The sequence below is a fragment of the Lactuca serriola genome, chromosome 6, assembly GCF_051521515.1.
Source record: "Lactuca serriola cultivar US96UC23 chromosome 6, Lser_US96UC23_V15, whole genome shotgun sequence".
In the NCBI taxonomy this organism is placed as follows: Eukaryota; Viridiplantae; Streptophyta; class Magnoliopsida; order Asterales; family Asteraceae; genus Lactuca; species Lactuca serriola.
Window position 1 is genome coordinate 151,394,061 of NC_136413.1, and position 12,322 is coordinate 151,406,382.

Consider the following 12,322-nt stretch of genomic DNA (forward strand, 5'->3'; position numbering starts at 1 on the left):
GTGAGATAAATATGTTTGATGTTTGCATATGCCAATATATGATAGTTATGTGCACATGGTTATTTTCTTGTGGTTGGGTTGAGGCGGTCCTGCTTTGTGCTGAAGGCTCGGGATAGATACAAAGGCAAACTCAAATATTTTGGCTAATTTTTTTTATCTTACTTACATTTTATTTAATTTCTTACAAAAATTCTTCCAATTTTGAGTAAGATTGGTATGTTAGTGACATGCTAGGTCGGTACTCTAGTTACGGGGAGACTGCAGGCCCACGTGGCGGACCACTCATGTCGAAGGCTCGGGATAGATTCAGATAGACTGTAGGCCCAGTAGGGCGGTCCAGTAAGGCCGATGGCCTAGTATGCATGTTGATTGTTACTGATATGGCATTGTCAGTGTGATATTGGTATTTTGGGGGTAGCTCACTAAGCCCTCGGGCTTACAGTTTCAGTTTATTGTTTCAGGTACTTCAGGAGATCATGGCAAGGCGAAGGCATGACCGTGCCACTCCTCATCCTTATGTTATGATTTTGGGACACTATGATGGATGTTGATTTGAAAACATTTTTGTAAATGATGCTATTTGATTTTTAATTATGATTGAAAAAGTTTAAATTTGGCGCAAAATATATGGATATTACAAAAAGATCATATTTTCTAAAGGTTTGAATTCCCAATAAACAACTATTCATATCCTTAAATAACCATTAAATTCATCTTCATATTCTGCTTGCAACTTTCCATATACATGTAAGTGGTGAACTGGACATTGGTAACACACCTAGTGTAGATTTTCTCAAGTTTCGTTTTCCAACTATGACTTTAAGTTCAACAAGCTTTTAGTTCCGAAGCGGAATTCTTCCAATTTTTTGGTAAGTATTTTGTTTTTATCTTACTTACATTTTATTTAATTTCAAAGGCAAACTCAAATATTTTGGCTAAAAAACACAATTTAGTCTCTCAAATAAACTTTATGTTACGCCTGTACTAAAATTGACATATTCTAGAAGGGGTAAAAGAGGTAATTTAAGCAATTACAGTGTGCAGCTATACATAGAGGCAAATCTGTCTTTTTTTCTTTTATGCTTATTATGTCTAATATTTTATGTAGTGGGATAAGAGCATAATAGGGTATCAGATTATTATTGAATCATTCTGGATTTCTCCCGGGAGAGTAGCTTCTTGAAAAACCATTATTATTAAATCATTTGAGTAATTTCCAACTTCTTGAAAATGCCATTCTTGTAAAAAAAAGTTAAGAAATTATTAATAAATTCAGAAATATGTGATGTAGAAGTCCTACATTGTGTTAATACAAGTTTGTGGTTACTTTTTTACAATTGATTATTGGTAGAACGTATTTTCTGGTGTTGCCGTGTAAAAGAAGTTATGTGCTCATATTACTCCAATAAGTTCGTTGCCATTCCTGGCAGCATTATGGTGCTGTTGCGGCTCAGAAGTGTTGTGCCCCTGTAAATGATACCTAGTACCTCTATATGGTGCCAAAAAACCTTCACCATTGATATATCCTCCATCAGCCAAATAATAGTTACCTATAATAAACAAAATCCTCTATATAAATATGTAACTATATTTACTTTAAATATTTAGTAATTATTTTATTAGCTTACCAACTGGAATCTTCAATCCATTATGTCTAGTAATTGCATCCCGCAAAACCCTTGAATCAGTAGCCGGACCTTCCAAACCAGCTAATACGTAGACAAAATTCATGTCACGATTACAGACACCTAACACATTCATTGCTATATTACCCTTTCTTGTTCGGTATCTTGGTCTATCTGAGTCAAGGACATTAACTTCAATATACGTTCCATTAACTGCTCCTAGAAAACCCTATAAATAAAATATTAAATCGGTGTTAGTTAAAACCTTATATTAACTTTTAGTTAAAACCTTATATTAATTTGTAATATATCATAATAATGTTATAATGGTTACCTAGAACCATTTCCACCGATTGTCCGTACAATCATTTGCAATAGGCGTTGGGTTGACAAACAATATATCTTGAATATGCAATAAAGCACCCAATACTTGATGAACATACCAACTTACCGTTTCCCCTGACCGATAGAATCTAACTTGAATACATCTATTTTTCTTGTAGTGTGCTAATATGTTTAGGAATATATCAACTTGCTCCTCAATAGTCACTAAACCATCATTTATTAACCCACCACGAGTTTGTAGTAACTCACATAAACGTGCACATGTATTTCTATCCATACGTAACTCATTTATACAATTTTCATCACTTTCACGTGTGATACATTGTATTACTATGGACATTTTTGAAATTGTGTCTAATCTACTCTCTAATGTACTTTGACTTAGAGCTCTCATTTGAGCTTCTTTTTCCTCACATTCAATTAACCAAAGTCTAACTGTAGCTAGGCATATCAACAACTGAATATAACTCACCAACAGTTTCATAAATAGGAGCAAATGATTACGATCCATATTTACAAATTTTATAAAAAATAATAAAAAAAAGCAAAAAAACAACATTATATTAATAAAAATTAATTGTTGGGAATTTTCGTACTAACTGAGTATCTACAACATTAAAATATGAACAAGAATAACACAAACTTGACAGAATTAAGGAAAATGTGCTTAATTAAGACTCCCTAGAATTTAAAAACCTTTGAACCAAGAAGATTATAATAAAGTAGCCACTCACAGAATCTTGGGGAAAATTTAGTCCAAACCTAGCGGTCTAATTGCATCTTTTATGCACTTCCTGTTAACATAAACTCCACATGTAGTAATAAAAATTAATTATAGGGACATTTTCGTCCTAAATTTAGTATCTACAACATAAAATGAAAAAGAGCAACATAAGCTTGACATAATTTAATATGGATAGGAAAATATGCTTAATTAAGACTCCCAAGAAGTCAAAAACCTTTGAACCAAAAAGATTATAATAATATTAACAAATGCACTCCCTGTTAACACAAACTCTACATGTAGTAACAAAAAATAATTATAGGGGTATTTTCATCCTTAATTTAGTATCTACAACATAAAATGAAAAAGAGCAATAGAAACTTGACATAATTTAATCTGGATAGGAAAATATGCTTAATTAAGGCTCCCAAGAAGTCAAAAACCTTTGTACCAGGAAGATTATAATAATATTAAAAAACTGAATATATAAGTCTCACTATTTTTACCATATTTTACTTAAAGGGGAACCCATTTGTCATTTCTAACACATAAGATAATAATATACTAGCATTATTTACTATAGAAAATAGGATAATAATATTAACAAATTGAATATATAAATATCATTTTTATTGCAATATGTACTTTACCTGTGTTTAGACCCATGACTTGAAACTTTATCAATTCACATAGTATGCCTTTGAATCTTTATCAATTATGAATTCCCAAGTTACAGGTAACGATAGGCAAATAAAGAATCTAAAAAACTATGTGAATTGATAGGATTTTGTTACAGAATCTAAAAAACTATAAAGAATCTAAAGAATCTATAAATTGGAATCCACCATTTATACTAACGTCACAAGAATTACAGCCACCAAATAAAAGGATTTCGTTACAGGTAATTATAAATTAATCAAGAAACAATCAAAAAATCAAGTAACTAATGAAGTTAAAACACATAATTAAAGAAACATATGCAGATGCAGGTAACGATAGGCAGATAAAGAATCTAAAAAACTTTCAGAATCGGATTTTCATTATATAGAAAACTTCAAGCCAATCAAAATTAATACACAAAACTAAGAACAAATAGATGCAGGTAAGCTAGGAGAGAAATAATCAATAATTTGTTCAAGTAAATCAACAGATGACGATACTACTGAAGTTTGAAAAAGGAGTTGTACCTTGGGATGTTGAGCACATACGAGAATGGTGGAGATGCAAGCTAAAATCGATAATCAATAATTTAGAATCAGTTTCTGAGACGATGATATCTATTTGAAGAACCCAATAATTTCATAAGAATACGAGAATGGTGGAGACGCAACCTAAGACCCATTCCAGGGTTAATTTCAACAGATAAAAAAAACTGGAATGCGTGTTCTGTTGAGTTCCAAATTTTTGGGTGGGACTATTTTTTTGTGAATTGTCCCATTGGACTTGGTCAAACTTTCAATTAGTTCTTGTTCTAGGTATGCAAACACTCTACAAAAAATTATAGTTCTGTTCTGTTCCATTATGTTTTTTTTTCACCAAACGGGGCCTTAAATACTTAGAATTTACAAAGTTACTTAAAATAGGGAGCACATCCTAACAAAAACACCAATATTGCATGGATTTAAAAGTTATGTTCAGAAAGCCTAAAGAAGAAACACATGATGCAACAAATAAATGTAAAGTTTTGAAAAAAACTGACAAAGACAGCAACAATTTCTATTAGTCTCACCAAATTATTGTGTAATTAAATACTTACAAATCACAAAGTTATAAAAGAATACAATATTACAGTTCATAAGTTTTCTAAATTAATGATATATTATTTTATTACATAACTAATTTTTTAATTCTATTTAAAATTAACACCCGTGGGTTCTACAGGTTTTAACCTAGTATATATATATATATATATATATATATATATATATATATATATATATATATATATATATATATATAACTGACTATGATAGTACTTTTTTGTCTGAATCGGTTTTAAAATTTTAATACGTTGCACAAAGTGTCATGCAACTTCAAAGTTGACAACAATTATTTCCTGAAAACTCACTTTCCATGAAACTTACAATTTTGGAATCTAAATATGATTTACAAAAACAATCTGATTATTATATTATATATTAAAATTCTCATACCTTAGCTATATGTGTTTGTTTGGCAGAAATCGTCCTTAGTCTATATCTGTTTCTACAATTGTCGCCTGTTTCTTTTAGAGGGGTATATTTTATCATTTTCTATATTGTGTGTCCATGTGCTTTTGCCTCATTGATGGTTTGGCACTGGTTTTGGCTTCAATCTCTGCAACGTGTTCATGTTGCGTTCATCACCGCCTCTCTCGCCCAATATCTATCTTCCACCATCATTGCTCACCTCTTCACCGCTAAATGCATCAATTTCAATATGCTGAAGAAGACCTTTTTTTCATCTGTTTCTTTTTTCTCTATCACTCCACACTTACACCGCTCCTTAAACCAACCAACCCATCGATCGTCTCCACCGCATATCCCTTCTTCTTCGTCACCACCTGTTGGTGTAGCAGCGGATATCTCCTTCGATCGTTTCCACCACCTCCCGCTAACGTACGCCTTGCCGAATCGGTTACCACCAGACAACCAGCTTCACTCTTCTGCATGTCGGTTTTGAAAGAAGGAGGCATCATTATGCACCTTTGACACCTCCTTCGGCCAGCTTACCCTACGACTTTTACCACTACCACCACAGGTGTTTCCTTAATTTTTTTGGGCGTATTGTTGTACGCCTCTGTTCCTTCAATTTCTTTGCCGCCTCTATAATCCATTCACAGATTGGTACTGTCGATGACTTGATACTACCATTACTGGGACGGATCTACTTCAGAAGGTCACCACAGTACCACCGCTACTCCTTCATCCAAGCCATCAAACCCTAAATCGATGCTCTGATTTGTTGTGTTTGAGCGTAAGTTACCGGATCTCACCACCACCATCGCTCCACCGACTTTCACCACCACCATCCCTCCACTGAGGGTTCCAATGCACAATCGATTCAGACTGGTTGCTGTGGATTTCGAATTTCCGATTTCTCTCTCATGTCACCGTCAATATCTGATTTTAGTATGTGTTCTATGGTTTCTATTGATTTTCGAATTTTCTATCGATTTATTGTATCTAATACAACTGAAGGCTGTAAGTTTGCATGTTAATTTCATTTCAGTGGATTGTAGTTCTGATTACATGTTAATTTGGTTTCTATGTGTGTCTTCGTATCTTTGCCCACCACCTGTTTGAAGAAATTTCTAAACCAAATAAAATTTTTTTTTATTTTTTATTTTTTGTCTGTTTATAACCTTGCTGAAATTAAATACCTTTTGTGTACAAATGTAGATTGTTCGTTTATAATGATTTTAATTTTCATTTCTTCTTAGTATGTTTGTTTGGCATTTCCTTTTCCGACTCTAATAGTAATTATGAGCACTATAATTTGATGCAAACTGAAAGATTCAAACCTTAGATAATAAAAGTATCAGCCATATGTTTGTTTAAAAGTATCGGTAATTTGTTTAAACTATTATTTTTCTTGGTCAATATGATTAAATTGTTTAGGGAATTAGATAGGAATGTGATGATAAGTTTATGTTAATTTGTTCACCGGTGTTTGTGTTCTTTTCTGTATTGGCCTTAAGTTTTTAAAATCTATACAAAGTAAAATTTTTTATCGATATATATTTACTAATCGATCATTGAGGGGACGCCTTTCTTGCAGGTGACTCAACATTATTGACATATTTAATGTTGATTTATATAGTCAAATATATTTCTTCTTTATTTCGAATTATTTACTATATGTTATTGCAAACTATAGGATTTATGTCTTAATTCTTTTTTTATCTATTTGACATGTGGCAGGGGCATATATGTATGTGCTCTAATCATTCTGTTTGTATGATAATATGTGCAGGTATGTGTTCATATTCAAGCTCTTCACAAACGGCATGCAATTTCAAACTCTTTCATGAATAAACTTGATTCTTTGAATGAACTTTGACTGATCTTTAATCATTTTGAAAAACTGCAAGAAATGTGATCACAAATTCCATGGCTACAATTGAATTCTCAACATACACTCAATCCACTTGGTGAGAAAGCATAGATTGACATCGAGAAAGAAAATGCATTATTTGATGAAAAAGTGATCTGTAAGATCTCAAATTCTTTGAAAAGCCATACGAAAGAATAGGTATGTTTTATGGTGTTAGTGTTATGTAGTTGGTTTTTTTTTTTTTTTTTTTTTTTGTAAAATTAATCTTTCACTTGAATTAAAGAAATTATAGTTCATTTGGTTGATTCTGCTGGTGTAAATATATGCAATTTTTTGACTTTTATTTTTTTTAATTCATAGAAATATCTTGATATTAAATTTCCTCTTCTAGATTTTCTGATTTTATCTTCCAGACTTTCACTACGGAAGGTAAACTATGTCTATTTGTAAATTGATTTTTGTTTTTCAGTCTACTTCTATGATGTCTCTCAAAATGAAATTGATGAAGGCACTTTAGCTCATCTTTTATTAGTTTAAACTGATAATCTTGCATTATTAACTTTTTCTCCATTGATTATAGAAATAGGAAACTATAGCATTTCTAAAAGAGATCAAAGATGTTTTTGACTGATTATAAAAGAGATCAAAGATGATTGGGAATGAAGGTACAAACTTGCAATGCATAACAACATAAGGTATATATTTAAAACTGCTTATTTATTGTTTTAGCATTACTAATTTTTTTATGCTATTTTTGACATCATGTATTTGCTGCTGTTTTCTGCTGTTTTTGACAAAACACAAATATTGCAGTTTTCCTACAGCATCGATATTGCAATTAAAATTTTTATTTATTTATTTATTTTTGCTGTTTTGACATGTCACAGGTAACATTTTCATTGATGATTTAGGGCATATCTTCCTAGGTTTACCTATTTACTGATCACTCTAAATATATATGTTATAAGATATTACTTTTCTTAATTCCGTCTACTCTACTCAAAATGTATGTTTATTTGGAAATATGATGAGACCTCTCCGTGTCTGCATGCTGACACATTTTCCATTTAAAAAAAAGTGGTTTATCGCCTAACAAGTCTCTGAAGGTTTCATATAATGGGATTAAACTAAATCGTTTATTCCTGATTTGTAGGGGTGCAATTGAAAAGGTGGAAACACAACTTAGAGAATCTACTTCCAATTCAAATATCTCCTCAATGGTAAACAATTGTTATCAGATTTCAACCCATAATGGTGATACACTTGGAAACACAGCTTATAGAATGCATGTTACACATAAGATGATTATATAACTATGAGTTTTCATCTTCCAGGCTTATACTTAACCATGAGAAAATTATGTCAGAATAAATCATGCACAACCACGAATTGAAATGCAACAGGTCAGATTTTTTTGTTTTATTTTTTTTCATCTTTTTTTTCAACTACTTTATTTTCTGATTGATTTCATCTCGGTTATTTTGTTCTCAGATAAATTCTTTTGTAGATTTGTTTTCATTATTTAGGTTTTTATGTATTGGAGTTGTTGAAGTCTTCATAAATTACAAATTTTGTATGTTTAATTATTTTTTCTCAAAGGGTAATAAAATGATGATTATGACTGTGGGCTTTCGACTTGGGGTTTTATATCTGTTTTGTGTGTAGGAATGTGAAAAGAAGTCAGTATAAAGGTTACTTTATAGAATTGATGGTGGTTATGTTGTTGAAAAGAAGCTGAATTGTTCTAGATTTCTGTATTTTGTGTTGCTTCATTTGGGAATTTCAAGCTCTTCGCGACAACTATGTTACTTTTTTTTGAACCGGACAACTATGTTACTTACTTGGTTAATTGAGCAACTATACTCTCTCAAAGGGTATGTAAAGCAATCTGTTTTTTTTGTATTAGAGCTGTAGATAGTTTAAGATAATGCCTATTATTTTATGACTCGGTCAACTAACATATTCTGATGGATTAGGGTAGATATTGTAAGCTTTTTAGTATGCACAATAATTTATTTGTTTACTTTAATTTCTTACATTAGGACATTATATTGTTTTCAATCTATCCGGTTGGTTTGTATTTGAATGACATTATAGCATCCTACTTTCGTAACCCGTCAAACATCAACAAACTATCCGACCCATGTGTATTTAGTAATTTTGTTTGTTCCGTACCCCGCGGAGCGGGGTTTCCCACCTAGTTTAATAAATAAAAATATAATTTTAATATAAATAAAAATGCAAAAATCATATTGGCCATTATCTATTAGTCCTTCATGTATACACACCACCAGAAGGCTCGTGGTGTGTATACACCTCATCATCTTCTTCTCACCCTCTTTCCATTCTGAAATCCGGTATACTCACAACGAAGGAATGTGGTCGTGATGGGTTTAAGCTGCAAGAGAGAAGAAGAGATGAAGAGAAAAGAAAGAGGTTGTGATGGATTGTGGTGGCCAACACGAGAGACCATGCTCGTGGTTCTAGATCAGCACCACGAAAGGACTGGGATGGTGTGTACGAACAACGACCGTGGCCATCTGGACCACAAAAGGCTTCATGGTACCCATACCATACGACCTTAGACTATACGTTATGTCACCATGCTGGTTTTGGCATGTTGATGTAGCGTTTGGACCTGTTAGGAACACCACACCATCTAAGGAAACCATGCAAATTGTAGACCCGCTAAGCTCACGATTCATTGTAAACAATTATTTCATTTATTTTTATGCCTCCTACAAATACAAAAATACTTATTAAACCTCCATTACTTTTACATAATCATTATATATTTCTTTCTTATTTTCACTTACAATGGATCCACATAATTTGTCAAACTACACCACCTCTACATCCGATCATAACAAAACTCAACTTACAAGTTCAAGCACAACACCCGTTGAAAATGTTTTTCATCTCGAATCTTTGCAACCACCATACTATTCATAATTTGATCCCATTTTTCACACAATTGAAATTTCCTGGGGATGCCAACATCCACATTTTCCTTCAAACCCTTTATACTATTCCATGCCAACTTTACAAAACCAATTTCATGCATCCCAACCTTAATCAGTTGACGATGATGCGACCGTACCCGAAATCGTACTCGAAATCCAACTTAAACCATCACGACCGATTAAGAGCTCCAAAAGAAAGAGCTTTGAAAAGTCAATCTTTCTGCTCGTACCGATTCTACTCCCCTAAAGCATCAACATAACGTGGCCCATAGAGCTACATCAACATTTTTAGCCAAGTTATGGTGTCTTCATATATTAGAATTATCTTAATCTTTCCCATATAGAGTATGCATTAGCTTTGTCTAGCAAAGTAGCTCTTAAGTAATATTCCATGTTCTCCCTAATGATTCAACCTAACTCAAAACAAAGTTGATTCATCACAATCCCTGTAGCAATTGTATTTTTTGGACAACTTCTATTCCTTGAAAGTTCCACATGTCTTTAGCACTTCAATGATAATTTTACGGTTTATCTCTCTAATAGTTCACTGACTTCTTTTCTCAATTGCTTTATCCGCACCCTATAGTCTGTGTCTTTTTCGGACAACTTCTATTCCTTGAAAGTTCCACACAAAGACACACACACACACACACTAAAGATAGGTTAGTGTCACTCAAGAATAGAGTTGGTATTAGAAGTTGCTTACAGGCGTTGTAATCTAGTCTAGGGATAAACTTAGATTTAATGAAGATGCCTAGTTCAATTAAGTTTGATACCAGGCAGTCTCATTAAGAGAATGTGTGTAAGCTAGGGACGGAGAGTAAATTTTTGTTCTGTGACAGTTTCAGGTGTCGATGTATGGTAGCTCTGTACAAGAGTATATTATAGTATTCCCTTAGGATAACCAGAAATGGTGGGTCTTGTTTAGACAACTACAATGGTATCTCTGGTGACCTCCAAGAGTAGGCGACAACACTTGACATTCTAGATAATCTTGTGAATATGTTGGTGGCGTGAGCTCATTACTCACAGATGTAGTTGAAATGGGATACAATATTCATCAAATACTCTGATGACCTATATGTCTTTATGACTGCACCGACCAAGGAAGCCCCTAGCTGAGTAGTCAAGATTTTTTATAGTTCATTAGGAGAGATAATTTCTCCCTAATAATCTGTGAGGATCGATAGGAATGGATATGTGGGAATGTAAGCCTATATGGTTATTGTATGGTAATAGTTGATTTTGCAGGTCTGATAATTAAGGAATTTTATCATAACAATATTGTAGGATTGAAATCCCTATGCATCTTACCAGGTTTTGCCAAACTGAACCACTCAGTTTATATATATCACATGTATCAAGACTTAAGCTAGTGGAACCTGATTAGATAATGAGTAGTTAAGAGATAACTTGCAATAATATTGAGGACTATCAGGTCTGTACGCCATAACTTATGTATCTGTATTGATTATGACATCCTTAGCGTTTTAACATTTGGAAACAAAAATTTGTAATCAAATTGATCTTTTGTAATGATATTTTTTCGTAAATATAAATAAATGATTTTTAAAGCATTAAGAAAATTTTAGTTGGTTCTGAAAATTAGAGGATGTCACAAAAGAATCCAAAATTTCACTACAATCTGTTCTCTCAAGACTTTTCGCTCAACAATACAATGGAGAAATCTAATTCCATTTGTAATGTACAGATTTCCAACACAATTTTTTCATTTTTAAAACATACATGGAGTTAATTCGAAGGTGCATTTTTCATTAAAAGATCATAGTCATACATTCATTAACATAAAAGAGAGTTTTAGCGAAAGTCTAAAAACAATTATTTCTTCGATGTGAATATAGTCATGCTGGAGCCTTCTCCTGATCATATGAATAACATAAAGAACATTTATTCAACAAAGATAATTCAAAGCTTAGTGAGTTCCCCAAAATACCACATACAATTATATACTCCCAGTTAATGACCTTTAGCACAAAGATGGACCACCCTCAACTTACAACATGATATGTCAACACATATATGAAAGATATATAAGAAATCCTTTCTACACAACATGCCACTAACTAAGCTAGTCTACTTGCCTAACAACATACTACAATACTACTACATCCTAACATACAGAGGTTACGTACTGTAATATATAGCAAAGTGAGAAAACTCACTTGAACAGTTCTGAAGCTACTAAGAAGGTGGATTTGCAAATAGCTCAACCAACACACAATAATATGTAATATACTATAATGGTACTGACTATTAAGCATGAAAACTAATAATTAGTTCCTTCAAAATCCCAAAAAATACTTCATGGATATAAATAAGGACTAGTCAGTCAAGACAGTCGGGAGGTATGACCATTTCGAAATTTAGCCTTTCTAAAATCCAACAACCATGCCAATGTGTCTATTCTAGACACCTTTCCGTAAGTAGACCCATCAACACTATAGGTTCGTAACAACGATTATGAATATACTCAGTTATAGATAAGTATAACTTACTTGCTTTGACGAAGTCCGAAGGTCCGCATGCAGAACTTCAATGCCTAATTTCTTGTCCCCTTTTGAAACTTCTAGAGCTTCGATAATTAGATTACAAAACGAGAAATCGAATCA

General features: G+C 32.6%; 1 long non-coding RNA gene across 1 annotated transcript; it reads left to right on the forward strand.

The window, feature by feature from the left end:
* The first annotated feature begins 6,966 nt into the window (after window positions 1–6,966).
* On the forward strand, window positions 6,967–8,601 carry LOC145058781 (uncharacterized). Its single transcript, XR_013686522.1, has 4 exons — window positions 6,967–7,158; window positions 7,310–7,424; window positions 7,883–7,983; window positions 8,064–8,601. It is a non-coding gene; the product is annotated as an uncharacterized LOC145058781 (long non-coding RNA).
* The last annotated feature ends 3,721 nt before the right edge of the window (window positions 8,602–12,322 follow it).